The 6,610-nt window shown below is 48.7% G+C and overlaps 1 long non-coding RNA gene across 1 annotated transcript; it reads left to right on the forward strand.

Moving 5' to 3' along the window:
- The first annotated feature begins 31 nt into the window (after window positions 1-31).
- Window positions 32-2,272, forward strand: LOC117092720. Its single transcript, XR_004440890.1, has 2 exons — window positions 32-422; window positions 1,848-2,272. It is a non-coding gene; the product is annotated as an uncharacterized LOC117092720 (long non-coding RNA).
- The last annotated feature ends 4,338 nt before the right edge of the window (window positions 2,273-6,610 follow it).

Here is a 6,610-nt window from a genome sequence, read left to right on the forward strand (position 1 = left end):
ATGTTGCGCCTAGCCGGAAGGCGGCGCCCTGCGGAGGAGGCCGGGAGCACGTGGGTTGGGGACCTGCAGAGCCCCGCCTGTCCTCGGCCTACCGCGGCCAGCAGGCATTCCGGGTCAGACCGGCGCGGGGCGCTGCGACCCAACTGCTTAGTAGGAGAACGTGACGCGAGGGGTCCGAGGACGGAGGTGGGAGCCCGGGCTAGAGGGTGAAAGCTGGGGAGGTTGCCTGGTGACTCTGGCGCTCCGCTGCGAGGGCATCCTCCGGCCCAGCAAAGGTGCAGCCTGGGAAGAAGGCGTCAGCACCACCCAGAGAAGAGGAGAGGGGACTTGGCACGCCTCAGGAAGGAAAAAAGGAAGGCTCTCGGGACCACCCAATAAGCAACCGGGAAACCACATACCATGGACAGTGCTCGGGGAATTTCGTAAGGTTTTTGGAAGTAACTTTATGTGTAACTAGAATAAGAGTAGCTTACATTTAAGTGCTAGGAGCAGGACTTTGCATACTTTAGGTTCAGTTTTCTTAGTAGCTCTGAGCTGGGTATTTTTATTCATCGTTTTCAGATGAGATGAGGAAATCGAGCTTGGGGAAAGTTAGGCTTATCTTGCCCCTGGCACAAAGACAGGGTGGCAGACCCTGCCATAGGTCTGGTCTGCCACAGGCCCCCGTAGTTCCTGCCTCTCAGCCCTCCAGTTGTATTTTATTGTTTATTAACTCCTGCCAGCTACCCTAGCAGGGAAGAGGAAAAAAATTAAAAGTGCAAAGAGTTCTGTAGTTTTGTTCAAGTGGAGGAAGCTGGCATTGACAGCAGCCGCTGAGGCCTGAGAAGGTCCATGAAGGCTTCCCTGAGAAGAGAAACTTGATCTGAGCTTGAAGAATAGAGAGCCTGGGAAGGAGAGGGGCTCATTTAGCTGGTAAGCAAAATCCAGTGGGACTCTCAGTCACTCAGCAAGGCTTCATCAATAAAGAATAGCAAGTAGGCCGGGCGCGGTGGCTCACGCCTGTAATCCCAGCACTTTAGGAGGCCGAGGCGGGCGGATCACGAGGTCAGGAGATCAAGACCATCCTGGCTAACACAGTGAAACCCCGTCTCTACTAAAAATACAAAAAATTAGCCGGGCCTGGTGGCGGGCGGCCTTAGTCCCAGCTACTCAGGAGGCTGAGGCAGGAGAATGGTGTGAACACAGGAGGTGGAGCTTGAAGTGAGCTGAGATCGCACCACTGCACTCCAGCCGGGGTGACAGAGCGAGACTCCGTCTCAAAAAAAAAAAAAAAAGAAAGAATAGCAAGTAATTTATATTCATTTAAAGGGGATATATGTGGGGTGGGGAAGGGTGTGAGTAACAGAGATGAGGTTGGAAAGACAAGTTGGTAGCAATAGATTCTTGTAGGAGTTTGGACATTATCCTAAGTGCAATATGAAACCATGATGGGGTTTCAAGTGAGCTATGATGATTACATTTGCATTTTAGAAAAATCTGTCTGCAATATGAAAGACAAATTGAAGGAAGAAAGAGAGGCAGGAGAATTTGGAAGGAGGAAATAGAAAGCCAAAATAAAGTAACTGATTCCAGGCCTGTGCCTAGGGTGGGAAAGACCTTGGACCTGGTGCTCCTGGCATTTCACTGATGGAGGTGGTGGTGGGCAGGGGAGATGGTGTTGGGAGTGGGGTTTAAGTGCACAGATTCTGGACTTAGTCCTGAGTTCAAAACCTGTTTGTGCCTCTTTCTAGCAATGAGACCTCAGCTTCTTCTGAAACTCATTTAGTTAAGGGGGTTTTAGGGGTGGGGGGCTCAGCCCAAAGACCACAACTTAGTCAGTATGTGTTTTCTTCCTGCTTCCTATCCAGGGCTCCTCCTCATCCCTGGGGATTCTAGGGATCTGGCAGAGAAAGAAGCCCAGTCTCACCAGCAATGAGTCCTGAACATCCTTTGCAAACACTACTTAGGACAGATGGACTGAAGTAGGCCCTGGGGAGAGTTGGGGGCATTTCCAGAGGCCAGACCAAAGGTGATCTCCAGGAGATTTGGATGTTAGTGCAGGATAGCTTAGAGCCAAGTGGCAGGTAAGTCTTTGGGAGCCAGAAGGGCTCTTCTCTAAGAAAGAAGTGTAGACCTATAGAGGCAAGAACCTGTGGCAACCCTGGGAGGGGTCTGCAGATTCAGGAGGGAACATCCCAAAACTCAGCAGAGGGGGAGAGGGAGCTTTTGTTGGTCAACTGGAACCACTACCAATCCATGTTCATGTCAAATTAAATGATCACTTTGAAGTTTTTCAGCCTGCCAAAATCATGTGAATTTGGTCTGCAAAACCAGAAGACTGCCTGCTTGTAGTTAAGAATTCTCAGGGGGAGGCTGGGTGCAGTGGCTCACGCCACCAGCACTTTGGGAGGCCGAGGCAGGCAGATCACGAGGTCAGGAGTTTGAGACCAGCCTGGCCAACATGGTGAAACCCCGTCTCTACTAAAAATACAAAAATTACCCTGATGTGGTGGCAGACACCTGTAGTCCCAGCTACTTGGGAGGCTGAGGCAGGAGAATCTCTTGAACCCGGGAGGTGGAGGTTGCAGTGAGCTGAGATCACACCATTGCATTGCACCCTGGGCAACAGAGCGAGACTCTGTCTCAAAAAAAAAAAAAAAAGAATTATCAGGAGGAGATTATTCCCCCTTCTTAGTACCAAGGTTGGATGCAGGCAGTTTTCTTTGTAGTCCCCTGGTTTGAGGGAGAGCATTTAGGTCAGACAGGGGCAAGTTTCTTTCTAATTCCCCCTCACAGTGTAGGCATACGCTGGCCTTTGGGGTCCTGGCCTTATGGAGAAGTTTCTAAATAGACTCCCTATGGTGAGGGGGCCCTGGGCTTTGTCTTTCTCATAAGCTCAGGGACCCCTTGAAAACCAACGATCAGGTTCACTGGGTTCGGCAACTGCCCTCAAGATGAAAGCCAATGATAGAGCTTTGCTTACCTTTGTAGCTTCTTGCTTTCATTTATTTTTTGGCCTCAGCATATTTCTTATGTTTTTGCCAGCTTATGGATGCATTTAATTTTAAAGACAGATAAAGTCTATTATTTAAAGTTGTTTTCAGCAGGAAGTTTAGCCCAAGTCCTTAGGCTACCATGTTGCAAGAAAACCTAACGGGAAGCTTTCGGCTCTGCTGCAGCTTGATTTTTGTGCTGCGTCTGGCCCTGCTGACCACTCCCTCAGCTCTTCTGTTTAGTTTTGTTTGTCCCGACACTCTGACCACTCCTGTTTGCTTTCCTTCACTGGCCTGTCCCTGTTCCTCCACCTGTTCCTTGAATGTTGGTTCTCCTTAGTCTCTGCTTCTTGTCTTAGGCCTCATTATCTCACCACTCCCCTGGCTTCAAGCTGTGACTCCTTGGATTTCTCCAGCCCAGACTGTCCTGAGTTTCAAACCTGCATATTCAGCTGCCTCCTGGCCCTCTGAAGTTGCCACAGCACCTGAAGTTGAACATGTACAAAACTGAACTCACATTTTCCCCACATCTTAACCCTATCACATGCTAAAATACTACATCCCCTGGGTTCCGTACCAGTCCCCAAAGATAGACACCTGGAAACCATTTCTTAGCAAACCCTCACCTCTCTTATTGCCCCTCACATCTCTTCTGTCCTTGCATATTGCTTCTGCCCTCACTCAAGGTACCTGTGCTTGTTGCCTGAACAGCTCTAACTATGGCAGCTCTAGCTGGCTCCCACCTTGCCTCTTCCATCCATACTAGACACAGAAGCCAGTGATCCATCTGAAACACATCTCTAACCAAGCCCACTTAAAACCCTTCAGTGGCTCCTTTCAGAGCAAAGGCCGAGCTCCTTGGTATAACATTCAAAGCCCTTTGTGATCTCTCCAGCCTTTTATCTTGATGGGGACCCTCCCCACGTCCACTGGAAGTTGCTGGCAATCCTGGGAGCACACCAGACTGTTTCACACTTCCCTGTCTTTGTTCATGCTACTTCCTCTGCTGAGAAGGCTCTGTGTCATTCTGGATGCCATCAGGAGAGAGACACCACACAGTCAGCATGCAGGGAAAGTTTAATATAAGAATTTTGAACTGTAACAGGGAATTGAAGCTGTGATGAACTGGCTAGTAAAAAGTAAAAAAAAAAAAAAAAAAAAAAATCTAAAGAATATAGGACTAGCAGAGTCTTCAGGCTGACATGGAGAGCCCAAGGAAGAGGCCCTCACCTCTCCACTCCATTCCTGTCCAGGGCTGAGAACTACAACATGCAGGACAGGACATGGCCACAACAAACAGTGTAAATGTAGAAGTGAGAGGAAATAAAGGCAATCAGCAATAACCAGTTTGGGTCCCATGCCTCCCATCCACCCTATAATCCACCCTGTGCAAACATACTCGTTTTTCAAGACTGAGTTCAAATATCACCTTTTCCACAAAGACTTTTCCTCTTCTGCGTCTATCCAGGAAAAAACTGATTGCTCTTCTTTTGTGATTGTAGATTCGTCCCCCTCCTTGACACACATGCCTATAACCTCAGTCATACTTCTACTGGGGTACTTGTTTACCCCACCTATGGTTGCCAGAAAAAATCAAGACACTTATTTTTTTTCTGAGATGGAGTCTTGCTCTGTCACCCAGGCTGGAGTGCAGTGGCACAGCTCACTGCAACCTCTGCCTCCCGGGTTCAAGCAGTTCTTCTGCCTCAGCCTCACTGAGTAACTGGGACTACAGGCATACGCGCCGCTATCCCCGGCTAATTCTGTATTTTTAGTAGAGACAGGGTTTCACCATATTGGCTAGGCTGGTCTCAAACTCCTGACCTCATGATTCACCCGCCTCGGCCTCCCATAGTGCTGGGATTACAGGTGTGAGCCATCGCACCTGGCCACCTATTTAATTTTGAATATCAGATCAACGACAATTTTTTTTTTTTTTTTGAGACGGAGTCTCACTCTGTCACCCACGCTGGAGCGCAGTGGTGCTATCTCAGCTCACTGCAACCTCCGCCTCCCAGGTTCACGCCATTCTCCTGCCTCAGCCTCCTCAGTAGCTAGGACGACAGGTGCCCACCACCATGCCTGGCTAATTTTTTGTATTTTTAGTAGAGACAGGGTTTCACCATGTTAGCCAGGATGGTCTTGATCTTCTGACCTTGTGATCTGCCAGCCTCAGCCTCCCAAAGTGCAAGGATTACAGGCGTGATCCCGGCCTTTTTTTTTTTTTTTGGAGATGGAATCTTACTCCAGGTTGGAGCGCAGTGGTGTGATTTTGGCTCTGCAACTTCCACCCCTTGGGCTCAAGCAATCCTCCCATCTCAGCCTCCAAGTAGCTGGACAGATGCACGTCACCACACCTGGCTAAGTTTCTGTATTTTTGGTAGAGACAGGGTTTCACTATGTTGCCCAGGCTGGTCTTTAATTCCTGAGCTCTAGTGATCCACCCGTTTCAACTTCCCAAAGTGCTGGGATTATAGGCGTGAGCCACCACACCAAGCCAAATTTTTTGTATAAGTATGTCCCAATTATTGCATTGGACATACTGAAAACAAGTATTTAGGCCAGGCATGGTGACTCACACCTATAATCCGAGCACTTTGGGAGGCCAAGGTGGGAGGATCTCTTGAACTCAGGAGTTCAAGACGAGCGTGGGTAACGTAGTAAAAGCCTGTCTCTACTAAAAAAAAAAAAAAATTAAAAAATTAGCCAGTCGTGGTAGAATGCACCTGTAGCCTTAACTAGTTAGGAGGCTGAGGTGAGAGGATTGCTTGAGCCCAGGAGGTGGAGGTTGCAGTGAACCGAGATCACACCACTGCACTCCAGCCCAAGGGACAGAGCAAGACCCTATCTCAAAAAAAAAGTGTATTTATTGTTTACCTGAAATCCTTTTTTTTTTTTTTTTTTGGAGATGGAATCTCACTTTGTCACCAGGCTGGAGTGCAGTGGCATGATCTCGGCTCACTGCAACCTCCACCTCCCGGGTTCAAGCGATTGTCCTGCCTCAGCCTCCCAAGTAGCTGGGACTACAGGTGCCCACCACACCCAGCTAATTTTTATATTTTTAGTAGAGACGGGGTTTCACCATGTTGGCCAGGATGGTCTCGCTCACTTGACCTCGTGATCCACCCACCTCAGCCTCCCAAAGTGCTGGGATTACAGGCGTGAGTCACCACACCTGGCCTGAAATCCAAATTTAATCGGATGTCTTTTACTTTTATTTGCTACCCTACCCCTACTTCCATCTCCAAGTATAGTTTCCTTGATGGCAAAACATGTTTCTCACTGGTCTCTGAATCCCTGAAACTAGCCCAATGCATGACAGTTCATACTCGGTTAATGTGAAGAGAAGGTAACTTATCTGGCTGCAGGGCTGAGAATGATTGGAGGGAGTTGTGACTGGAGACAGTGAGACCAGGTAGGAGGATGAGCAATAAACCATCCAAAAAATTATGAAGACTTCAGCAGAACAGCACTGGGGATAGGGAAAGGGGATGGATCTGCAGGATCTAAGGATTTGGTGACCAATGCTTAAGGGACATGACAGAGCTTAAGAAGTCTAGGAGATTTCTGGCTGTGTCACTGGATGAGGTTGGTGCACTCACTGAGTAGGGAGCACTGGGGAGGGTCTGGAAGCTGGA

The sequence above is a fragment of the Trachypithecus francoisi genome, unplaced genomic scaffold, assembly GCF_009764315.1.
Source record: "Trachypithecus francoisi isolate TF-2019V2 unplaced genomic scaffold, Tfra_2.0 Lachesis_group12, whole genome shotgun sequence".
Lineage (NCBI taxonomy): Eukaryota > Metazoa > Chordata > Mammalia > Primates > Cercopithecidae > Trachypithecus > Trachypithecus francoisi.